We start from the raw sequence: 12,516 nt of genomic DNA on the forward strand, positions 1-12,516 counted from the left end.
ATAATGGCATTTGCAGCGACCTGAATGGAATTGGAGACCATTATTCTAGGTGAAGTAACTCAGGGATAGAACACCAAACATCGCATGTTCTCACATATAAATGGGAGCTAAGCTTTGAGGACACAAAGGTGTAAGAATGATACAATGGACTTTAGGGCCTCGGGGGAAAGGGTGGGAGGGGAGGTGAGGGATAATAGACTACAAATTGGGTACAGCATACACTGCTTGGGTGATGAGGGCACCAAAATTTCAGAAACGACCACTAAAGAACTTACGCATGTAACCAAACACCATCGGTTCCCCTGAAACCTATTAAAATTTTTGAAAAATTATTTTCCTAAAATATCCTTGAAAAAAGGATATTTTTTTCAAGCAGTGCCTTCTCCATCTTGTGGCCCTTTGATTTTGATAGCTCTGAAAGCTTTGAAAAGCTTGCAAATACCCAACTTCAGGAATGAATGACCTCTGAGACCCTCACCTGAAGGCAGGGTAGTTCCTGCAACTCCAGGACCTCCGGGTCGGAAGAATTGTTTCTTAAACCGGACTCTGAGGACACACTCTTAAAGTCACTCAAATTCTCTACAAAATTCTTAAGTTTTGCATTTCCATTTCTAAAGATAATACAAATAATTGATATGATCAAAAAACAAAAATTAACCAAAAAAATTAAAAAAAAAAAAAAAAATGAACTGAGGGTAACGGTGCACCCTTGTGTGAACTTTTGGGTTGCAGTGCCACCTTGCGGTCACATTAGTATTTTTCGGGGAGCTTCGCAGTGGACGAGCTGCGTGGGACAGAACAGAAGTCGGTTCATTTGTCCCTGGAGGAAACAGACTGCCCTTGTGTTAGTGCCCAGAGGTCTCCGACTGTGGTCTCTCTGGACCACACGGTCAATTGAAGAGATATGGGCCCTCTTCCAAGGACGCCTTCTATCCAAGCTTAGAAGAATGGCTCATGGGCTAAGGCACTTTCTGCATCAGCAACAGCAACAGATCTCAAAGAATGTCTGCCCCCATCACAAGATTTTTCATAAAATGTGTAAAGCCATTAAAACTCAAAGGCACAAAGCATGGCTTTAGAGATCGTCTAGATGAGTGAGCCCCACCTTTCAAGAATGAGAATCGCTTTATGATAATAGTTGGTATTTACTGCATCTTTACTGTGTCGCAAGCATTGTTCTAAGCACCTCCATGTACTTAGTCATTTGAACCTTAGAACAATTTAGTGAGATCAAAATAGTGATCTCTATTTTGCAGACTCCTGTGTGACAGTCATTTTGTTTGTACTACTTGTTGGCTAGGAAAATCTACACTAAGAAGAAACTATTACTATGAATCTAGTAATTCTTGAAAACTAATTTGCATTGAATTAAATCCAATAACATCCAATAACATCTATGTATATATATTCAGGAAAGGGTAGTATAGAGATATAAATTATATTATCTACCAAGCCTCAGACCACGGTTGTGGCATAGATAGACTTAGCGCTTCTTGCAACAGTTCCAAAGCTCTCCAAGGTATTCTTAGCCCACAGGCTGGGAACCCCCAGTGTAGAAGCACACCCCAAGTGCTTTATAGATAGCACACCGTGCAATCCCGAGCACACCTGATTTCATCTGGTCTCTGATGATTAGTGGGATCAGGCTACCTTGGCCTTGGATGGGAGACTGTGGGGAAGTTGCAGATGAGGAAACTGACTTCAGAAAGTTGTTATAGTTATTCTTCTAGCTTGAAAAACCTACACTATAGAGAAAAAGCGTCCATGGACAGTGTCTCCTTTTCATTCTTCGACCTATACACCCTAGGAAGGTTAATTTTCCTAAAACACAGCTCTGTTTGGGTTATTTTCCCCCTCAAATTGACCCCCAGCTCTGCCTGTCTGCTTATTGTAGGATAAAGCCATCTTCATCTCTAAAGCAAAATCGAACACCAACCAACCTGCTTGTTGTTACTCTGTTGATGTCCCTTACCCTCTGTCTAGACTATGTGTTGCCCATAGGACAAGAAGAATGCTAGCCTTAGAGAAGACTTGGAGGGAGGCCACCTAGTGGCTAAGATGACCTTCCTTGGGAAGCAGCACCTGGGTTAAGTCACCAGAAGGGCAGATTTAGGTCCCATCCAGACACCGGAAGACAGTCTGGCGAGCCACAGCGTTGGAGGGCCTTCTTTTAAGACTGAGCGTGAGTTCACTGTGAGAAATACACTGAGGTGACCAGGTCAGTGCACACACTGGCAGAGTTCTTTCCTGCAGGCCCTCATGGGACGAAATGGCATCGTCAGAAGGCTAATGGTTGGTATTTACTGCGTATTTACTGTGTCCCAAGCACTGTTCTAAGCACCTCCATGTACTTAGTCATTTGAACCTTAGAATAATTTAGTGAGATCAAAATAGGGATCTCTATTTTGCAGACTCCCATGTGGCAGTCATTCTGTTTGTAGTATTTGTTGGTTAGGGAAGTCTACCCTAGGAAGCAACTGTTACTGTGAATCTAGTAACTCTTGAAAATGAATTTGCACTGAATTAAGCCAATAACATCCAATAGCATCTATATATATTCAGGGAAGGGTAGATAGGGATATAAATTATGTTATCTGCCAAACCTCAGACCATGGTTGTGGCACAGATAGACTTAGGGCCTCTTGCAACAGCCCCAAAGCTCTCCAAGGTACTCTTATCCCACAAGCTGGGAACCCTCAGTGTAGAAGCACATCGGTCAGCACGTGTCTTGGCCATTTTCTGTTTCTGGCTCTGTCCAGTGTCAGTGTCAATCTCTTCTTCTAAAAAGTATACCACTTCCTTTTTTTTTTTTTTTTTTTTTATTAGATGGAGTCTGGCTCTGTCACCCAGGCTGGAGTGCAGTGGCGCCATCTCGACTCACTGCAGCCTCCATCCCACGAGTTCAAGCGATTCTCCTGCCTCAGGCTCCCAAGTAGCTGGGATTACAGGCGCGTGTCACCATGTCTGGCTAATTTTTGTATTTTTAGTAGAGATGTGGTTTCACCATGTTGGCCAGGCTGGTCCCAAACTCCTGTCTCAAGTGATCCGCCCACCTCAGCCTTCCAAAGTGCTGGATTACAGGTGCGCATCACCACACCCGACTAATTTTTGTAGTTTTAGTAGAGACAGATTTCACCATGTTGGCCAGGCTGGTCTCAAACTCCTGACCTCAAGTGATCCACCCACCCTGGCCTGCCAAAGTGCTGAGATTACGGGTGTGAGCCACTGTGCCCGGCTCATCATTTCCTTTTGAGGCTTTTTTTCTTCCCAGGGGATGTAGTCTGGTAGACAGTGACCGAGATACCTGTACTCTCTAGTTCGTGGATGGAGGTAGTCCAAGCTAGGACAATTACATACTCTCTTCCTAGCACTTGGATTTTGACCAAAGGATCAAAGAAGCTGAAAATAATTCTATTTCATCCCAGCAGTTGTGCCCTGGCCTTACGAGAGCCTGCTTTTTACACTTGCTGATGGTCTTGAAATTCATCCCCAAGAAATATCCTGGTTCCTGCCTGTTTCGAAGCCTCTACCCTCTTATTGATTCTATGAGCCCTGATGTCCTTTCCCCTCCCCCACAAAAAAATTTGAATAGGTTAATGTACTAGTCAGTTATTGCTAGGATAATATTGCAGATAAATCTCAGTAGTTAAGCAACAAAATTGTATTTTTCTAACTCACAGTTCTGTTGTTCAACCAGGGTGGCTCTGCCTCAGACTTCAGGTCTGGTTTAAGTCTGTTGTCTATATTTCACATTCAAAGTCAGCAGCTACTCAGGGCATGTTCATCTCATGATTAATAGAAGAGACCAAAGAAAACCACACAAGCACATTTAAAATCTCGGGTTGGGGCCAGGCGCGGTGGCTCACGCCTGTAGTCCCAGCACTTTGGGAGGCCGAGGTGGGTGAATCACTTGAGGTCAGGAGTTCAAGACCAGCCTGGCCAATATGATGAAACCCCATCTCTACTAAAAATACAAAAATTAGCCAGGCGTAGTGGCACATGCCTGTAATCTCAGCTACTCTGGAGGCTGAGGCATGATAATTGCTTGAATCTGGGAGGCAGAGGTTGCAGTGAGCGTAGATCATATCACTGCACTCCAGCCTCCATAACAGAGTGAGACTCTGTCTCAAAAACAAAAAATTGGTTGGGCATCATGCATGTTGTCCTACGTTCTGTTGCCCAAAGCAAGTCACCCGGTGAGACTCAAACTCAATTGTGTGGCGATGCATGCTGCCCACCCTACGGGCAGGTGATGCAAAGTCACCATGTAAAGGCCATAGCTGTGTGATGATCCTGTGCGGAGACAGTGCAAAACTGGGACGGTAGCCTACCCTGGTGAACCAGAAAATAATAAAACATTAACAAAATTTATGTTAACATAGTCACATTTATCGGTCTTTTCCTTTATGGTTGGTGCTCTCCAATCTTGTTTAAGAAATGCTTCTCTGACCCAGGGTCACCAGGAAGATATTCAACTTTGTTTTGTTTTTCACACTGAAATATTTAGTCCAGGGTATGACTGAAGCTAGGATCCAATTTTGAGTTTTTGCTAATGGCTGATTAATTGCCCCGGTATTATTGTTTTTGAATAATTCACCCTATTTCCACTGACCTGTAATATCACCTTTGCCATCTATCCAGTTTCTATAAATGCAGGAAAGTCTCCCTGGACATTCCATTTCCATTTCATTGTTCTATTTGTCAATCTCTGTGCTGATCCCACGCTTCTCAATTATTTACTATTTAGCCTTCATTTAAAATCAAACTCGTCAAGTTCCACAACGTACACTAAATATACCAATCAATATTTTTTTTGAACTACTTTGAATTAAAGAGTAATATGAGGGGAAGAAAAGTGTTCAAGGTTATAAATTTTTCATAAAGAACATAGAATAGTTCTCTGTTTATTTCAGTATCTTTAAATACATTTGACAAAATTTTATAGTTTTCTTTTTAAAGATCATGCACATCATCTGTTAGATTTATTCCTAGGCACCTTATTTTTATGCTATTACAAGTTATATAAACGTGATCTTTAACAAATCATATCTTTTCACTATCTGTGGCAGTGTTTAGAATACCATCAATTTTTGCATATTGATCTCAAAGTCATAGCAGAATATCATACTACCTTATCATTATAGCAGGCATCTATATAACTCTCACTATGTGTCAGGCACTGTTCTAGGCATTTTACATGAATGACATGCATTCAATCTCACAATGACCCAGTGAGGGAGATCTTATTATTATAACTCTTTATAGATGAGGAAACTGAAGTCCAAAGAAGTGCAGAGAATTTAAGTAGATTCCATCATAAGTAGCGAAGCAAGGATTCAAACTCATTCTCCAGCATCCAGGGCTATACTCATGGTACTGCATTTACTTCTTCCTCTTGGTAAACTCTGTTATTAATTCTGATAATTCTGATAATATGCCTGTCTATTCTCAGGTTTTCCATGCAAACAACGATAATAAATACTTTAAAATCGCTAGCAAACACACACATGGTTAATGCCATAGTAAAGCGTGTAGGATGTGTGTGTGCAGAGTGTGTATGTATGGGGTGTGTATGTGTGGGTTGTGTGGAGTGTGTGTGTGTGTGTAGAGAGGGTGTGGTGTATGGGGTGTGGGGGTGTGTATGCATGTAGTGTGTGTATGTGTGTGTGATTTGTATGTGTGAATGTGTGTGTATAGTGTGTGTGTATGTGGATATTTGGGAGTGTGTGTGGATGTGAATGTTTAGGGTCTGTGTGTGTGTTTGGGGTGTGTGTGGAGTGGGTGTGTATACGTGGTGTGTGTATATGTTTGGGGTGTGTGTGTAGATCTGTGTGTGTGAGTGTGTGTATGGAGTGTGTGTGTAGAATATGAGTGTGGACAGTGTGCATATATTTGGTGTGTGTGTATGTATATTTAGGTGTGTATGAAGTGTGTATGTGGAGTATGTGTGTGTGGAGTGTATGTTGGGATGTGTGTGTGTGGAGTGTGTGTGGAGAGTGTGTGTGTAAATGTGTGTGGAGTGTGTGTGCATATGTGTATGTTTGGGGGGTGTTGTGTAGTGTGTGTGTGTGTATGTTTAGGTGTGTGTAGTGTGTGTATAGTGTGTGGGGGTGTGTGTGGAGTGTGTGTGTATGTGTGTATTTGTGTGTGTGTGTGCATGTGTGTGTATGTTTGGGTGTGTGTAGTGTGTGCATGGAGTGTGTATAGAGTGTGTGTGGAGTGTGTGTGGGGAGTGTGTGTGCATGTGTGTGTTTGGGGTGTGTGTGTGGTGTGTGTGTACGTTTGGGTGTGTGTGTAGGGTGTGTGTATAGTGTGTGGAGGATGTGTGTGCGTGTTGAGTGTGTATGTGTATGTTTCAGGAGGTTTGTGTGTGGAGTGTGTGTGTGGAGTGTGTGTGTATGTGTATGGGTGTATTGTGTGTGTGTATGGGGTATGTGTGTGGAGTGTGTGTGTATGGAGCGTGTATGGGGAGTGTGTGTGTAGAATGTGTGTGTGGAGTGTGCGCATGTGTATGTATGGGGTGCGTGTGGAGTATGTATGCATGGGTGTGTATGTTTGGGTGTGTGTAGTGTGTGCATGGAGTGTGTATAGTGTGTGGAGTGTGTGTGGGGAGTGTGTGTGCATGTGTGTGTTTGGATGTGTGTGTATGTTTGGGGTGTGTGTGTGGTGTGTGTGTGTACGTTTGGGTGTGTGTGTAGGGTGTGTGTATAGTGTGTGGAGGATGTGTGTGCGTGTTGAGTGTGTATGTGTATGTTTCAGGAGGTTCGTGTGTGGAGTGTGTGTGTGGAGTGTGTGTGTGGAGTGTGTGTGTATGTGTATGGGTGTATTGTGTGTGTGTATGGGGTATGTGTGTGGAGTGTGTGTGTATGGAGCGTGTATGGGGAGTGTGTGTGTAGAATGTGTGTGTGGAGTGTGTGCATGTGTATGTATGGGGTGCGTGTGGAGTATGTATGCATGGGTGTGTATGTTTGGGTGTGTGTGTACAGTGTGTGTATATGTTTGGGGGTCTGTGTGTGTGCAGTGTGTGTGTGTAGAGTGTGTATGTGTATGTTTATGGGTGTGTGCGGAGTGTGTGTGTATGTTTGGGGGTGAGTGTAGAATGTGTATTTTTGGGGTATGTGTATAAAGTGTGTGTATAGAATGTGTGTGTAGAGCGTGCGTGTAGGTGTGTATAGAGTGTGAGTCTATATGTATGTTTGGAGTATGTAGTGTGTGTGCATGTGTGTGGGGGTGTTTGTAGAGCGTGTATGTGTATGTTTGCGATGTGTGTGGTGTGTATGTAGAGTGTGTATGTTTGGGTTTGTGTGTGTATATGGAGTGTATGTGTGGATTGTGTGCATGCGTGTATATTTGGGGTGTGTGTGTGGAGCGTGTGTGTGCACGCGTGTGTATGTTTGGGTGTGTGTAGTGTGTGTATAGTTTGTGCATGTGTGTGTGTATATTTGGATGTGTGTGTATGGGTGTGTGTATAGTGTGTGTTTAGTTTGTGCGTGTGTGTATATTTGGGGGTGTGTGTGTGGGGTGTGTGTGTATGTTTGGGTGTGTATCTGTTGTGTGCATGTGTGTGTATATTTGAAAGTGTGTGTGTGGAGTGTGTGTGTACGTGTATGTTTGGGTGTGTGTGGAGTGTGTGTGCGCGTGTGTGTGTATGTTTGGGGTGTGTGTGTGGAGTGTGTCTGTGTGTGTGTGTGGAGTGTGTGTGTACGTGTATGTTTGGGTGTGTGTGGAGTGTGTGTGTGCGTGTGTGTGTATGTTTGGGGTGTATGTGTGGAGTGTGTCTGTGTGTGTGTGGAGTGTGTGTGTACGTGTATGTTTGGGTGTGTGTGGAGTGTGTGTGTGCGTGTGTGTGTATGTTTGGGGTGTGTGTGTGGAGTGTGTCTGTGTGTGTGTGGAGTGTGTGTGTGGAGTGTGTCTGTGTGTGTGTGGAGTGTGTGTGTACGTGTATGTTTGGGTGTGTGTGGAGTGTGTGTGTGCGTGTGTGTGTATGTTTGGGGTGTGTGTGTGGAGTGTGTCTGTGTGTGTGGAGTGTGTGTGTACGTGTATGTTTGGGTGTGTGTGGAGTGTGTGTGTGCGTGTGTGTATATGTTTGGGGTGTGTGTGTGGAGTGTGTCTGTGTGTGTGTGGTTGGGGAAGGTTATGAAGAGCACCATTCTCAAAGCGCATGGAATTCGCGAGCGCTGGGGATTGCTGGTCTACTTCCTAAGCAGCAAGGAATGTTACGCATTTCAGCTCTTGCCAAGTCAGTGCATCCTCAGAGAGGGCTTGCAGGCTTCAGGGGGACCGGCATAAGGAGTGAGGCCTGGGCCAAGCCCAATAGAGAGTGTCAAATAACAGGCCTGCCTCTTCCCCACCCTCCACCCCCAGATTTGGGCTGAATCAAAGGGCCATTCAAGCCCCTCCCTTTCACAGGCCGAGGCCATCAGCAGGCCATCCCCTGAGGCTGAAACGCAGCAATCCCACGGGCTTCTGCTCCAAACAGGCTTGTATTTGAAACCACAATATACTTGGCTCTAGTTTTACACACATTACTTTCCTGGTGCTGGAAAAAAAAAAAAAGGAATTACAAGAATGAAAGGGAGAGTTCTTGGGAGATAGGGAATTCTTTTTCCAGTCTAGTGAATGCGGTTAATAAGTGGAAAAAATAAAACTACTATCCATGAAGGGTCTTTGGAAGGGTTACCAGGACACGACAATTAAAAACAAATTAAAAGCCTCTATCATTCACTCAGCCTCAATCGCCTCCCACAGCCCTGGGGGAAATGAATCTGCTTCAGTGCATTGGCGGGGGAACCACCCCTCCTGAATGGTGTTGGGTGGGAGTAGGGATACCTGTGTATGTTTCTCTGTGGCGTCCCAAATGCTCCTTCATGAATTGAGGAATTGACTGGACAATCATTCCCCCAGACCTCACTACAAATTAGACTTTTGTTCACCTGTTTCAAATGAAAGTTTTTTTAGTGCTTTGCATAGTGTGAAAAGCAACAACAACAACAAACCCCAGGGTTTGGGTCACCTTGGATGAGTCACTTGAATCTCAGTGGCCCTGAGTTTCCTCTCTGTAAAATGAAAGTGCAAACTACATCAGTGGTTTTCAAACAGTGCTCTCCTGAGTCCTCCCTGAAGCTGGAACAAGTAGGAGGAACAGAAATGGAAGAATTAACTGAGCAATTTAGCCTGTTTGCATCTGTCATCTTTGACCTCAGACCATTTTCAATACAATCTGGTTGAGCAGTTAATTCTAACAAACCTGGTTCTGGGATTTGCTAACTCTCTCAACAATTCCAGGTGACTCCCAAAGCAGGAGCCGCAGTCTCTGCACAGGCTTGGCCCATATTGTCACGTTTTGGAGGGTGTGGAAGATTCCTGCCAACATAATAGCATCATGTCCTTCTTGACGAGACTAAGGAAGACTTACAACAACCCACATGGGTGCAGAAGGTGGCCCTGTGGCCTGTGTTGAAGTGGGATCTCACAGATCCACATTGTATTTTCACAAATACACGTGAGATTTTCCATGAGATTCTGCAAGAATTTCCCTGTGAGACCTTTCTTGAGTCCCAAAGTTGGGTAATGATGAAACGGAAGAGTTCCCTGACCCCTCTCACAGGACATGCGACAGGGGTGTGGCTTGTCTGTTCGATTGCTGACACCGCTCAAACCCCTTACAGGAAGGGAAGCATGCAGACAGGCAGGTGCAGGAGCCCAAGTGGGCACGTGTTACAATGTGTTCTTTTAGCCGTCTGAGAATGGGTTGAGTTTTAACAAGCAAGGGCAGAGGGCCAGTGTGACAGCATTCTGTATCCCAAGCTCTTGTCCAGCATCCTGGAAGAAATGGGTCACACATGAACTTGAAGGATAAATGTGGGGGTCTTATTGAATGGCGGAGGTGGCTCTCAGCAGGATGGATGGAGAACCTGAAGGGAGGTCCGAGTAGGAAGATGGTCTTCCCCTGGAGTTTGGCCATCCGACAGCTGAACGTCTCTCCAACTGCCCCCAGCTGAACTCTTGGTGTTGAGACATTCCTCCTCTTCTCTCTCTCTGCCGCACCATTTTGACATTCCTCTGCTTGTCTCCTTGTCTGCTCATCTGCTTCTGGAGCCTGGGGGTTTGGGTTTTATATGGGTACAGGATACGGGGGGTGGCGGGCCAAAAGGCAACGTTTTGCGCTCAAAAACAGAAATTAGGGCCACGGGTCTTCAAATTTGAGGGTGGGGCCTTTGCCAGGTAACCACCCTCTTCTACCCAGTATTTCCCTGACTCCTGTCCATATCAGTGAGGCTTTTCCTGTTTTCTCAAATGCTTCAGTTATTCACTAGTCTAGAACTTAAAATCATTAGTGTTGTTGCTTGCTAACCTACTCTATGGATCCTCTCTCTTGTCTTGAGGTCAGAAACCACAGCCTTTCACTGTGAATCCCCAGACCGGGCAATGCCCTTGCCCTACAGAGGTGACCATGTTTCCCAAAAATACAAACAGCAATATTTCCAGTTTCACGTGTTCTTCCACAAACTTTCCATCTCCCATCATAAGGCAGAATCTGTTTGTCTTCTCCAGAGACCCAGGATCTGGGAAGGGCTGACTCTGTGACTGTCTCAATAATTGGAATGCTACAGAATGCTTGACTTCCAAGGCTATGTTATAAAAAGCAATTAGGCTTCTGCCTGCAGCTCTCTCCCTAGGTATGTTCACCCTTGAAACCAGCCACTGGGTTATGAGGAAGCCTCAACTAGCTCATGTGGAGAGTAAAAGATGCCCCCAGCCAACAGCCAGCTCCACCCACCAGATAGATGAGTGAATGAATGAGCCTTCAGTTGATCCCATCCTCCAGTTCTCAAGTATTCCAGCTGAAGCCTCCGACATTGTAGAGCAGAGATGAGGTATCCTTGGTGTGCCATGGCAAAGTCTTAACCCGCAGAATCGAGTCTCTGAGCATAATAAATGGAGTACACCACTAAGCATTGGGGCTATTTGTTAAGAATCCATAATAACTGCAACAATAGTGGATGACAGACACTGAATGCATTAGTGAACGATTGGCCACGGGCTCTCTCAAATTCCTGAACCCACCTTGGGAATAGAAGAGATAAGAGCTCTCCTAGGATATCAGTGGAAGGGTATTGTGTTTTTTTAAAGTTTTAAGGCATAAATATTTATAAATATCCAATACTATAGTAGAAATGATTCTTTTAAAAAACAGCATCCTATTAAGCCGTGAAAAGACACGGAGGAAACTTAAATGCGTATTACTGAGTGAAAGCAGCCAATCTGAAAAGCCTCCACACTGTATGATTCCAACTATATGACATTCTGAAAAAAGCAAAACTATTGAGGCAGTGAAAATATCAGTGGTTGCCAGGGGCTAGACAGGGAGGAGAGGAAAAGTTGGTGCACAGGGGATTTTCAGGGCAGTGAAACTATTCGATATGACACTGTAATAGTGAATGTATGTTGTTATACACTTAAAACCTGTACTATTTGGGCGATGATGATGTGTCAATGTAGATTCATCAACTGCAACACATGTTCCACTCTGGTGGGGGATGTTGACAGTGGGACAGGCTGTGCGTGTGGCGGGTGGGGAGAGGGGAAATATGGAAACTCCCTGTACTCTCTCATCAATTTTTTTTTCTACTCAATTTTGCTGTGAATCTAAAACTGCTTTAAAAAATAAAGTCCATTTTTAATAAATAAAAATAAATAAATAAATAAAATTTTTTAAAAAATAAAATAAATATAAAAAAAAGTCCATTTTTAAGAGGGGTCATTTCAATATGGTCTTATTTGTCTAAGGGCCTGGTGCTCTTCTTTTTCTCTCCTCAAACTTCTCACAAATAAACAGATTGTGCAGTCATTGGCAGAATTTGTGGTGTTTGCATCACTACATTGGAGCTTGAGGGTAAAGTTTCATTATGTACACCAGGAATTAATTTACCTCGGAACTTATTCTTTCTTTCCTTTTTTTCTTACATGGAATGTGTGTTATCTGGGAGCTAATTTATTTCTGACATAGTTTAAGGAGTCTCTGTTTTTGCCTTGAGTGACAGTGGAAAAACTGTCAGCCTGAAAACATGAATGGTTTAGGACAAGATGAAAACAAGGACTCCAGGGTAGTTTGAATAATGAGCTAAGCATTCATTATTCTTGGTTTTTCTCTCTCCAGCATTATTAATTAGCAACTGTTTTCCAAAAAGTATCAGTGGAATTATCAATCTTAAAACTGACCAAAGTAAATATTATGTTTAATTTTGTTTTAATTAAAACTAGATGTTATAATATTATTACATCCATTTGCTTATTTGATTTATTCTCAGAAAATATAGCAAATGACCACATAGTTCTCAGTGGGTGTTTGAATGAAAAGTGATTGTTCAGAGCTTTCATAGTTTTTAAAACATTTGTAGGGATGATTCTTCATGTTTTTGATTTAGGCTGAGTCTTTAATCTGATTTATGTGCACACACTTGCTAAGCATCTCGGAAGAAGAGTGGTGGTCAAGTTGTGCCACAGAACTCCTCC

The 12,516-nt window shown here is 43.6% G+C and overlaps 1 protein-coding gene across 2 annotated transcripts in view; it reads left to right on the forward strand.

The window, feature by feature from the left end:
• The window catches only part of LOC105487740 (toll like receptor 10), a 49,772-nt gene extending 43,521 nt beyond the window's left edge, over window positions 1-6,251 (forward strand). For both annotated transcript variants that reach the window (XR_011621361.1, XR_011621360.1), the window contains exon 5: window positions 733-6,251. The gene's annotated coding sequence lies outside the window, so the exon portion shown is untranslated. The remainder of the gene's footprint in view (window positions 1-732) is intronic.
• The last annotated feature ends 6,265 nt before the right edge of the window (window positions 6,252-12,516 follow it).

Source organism: Macaca nemestrina, chromosome 3 (genome assembly GCF_043159975.1).
Source record: "Macaca nemestrina isolate mMacNem1 chromosome 3, mMacNem.hap1, whole genome shotgun sequence".
NCBI lineage: Eukaryota > Metazoa > Chordata > Mammalia > Primates > Cercopithecidae > Macaca > Macaca nemestrina.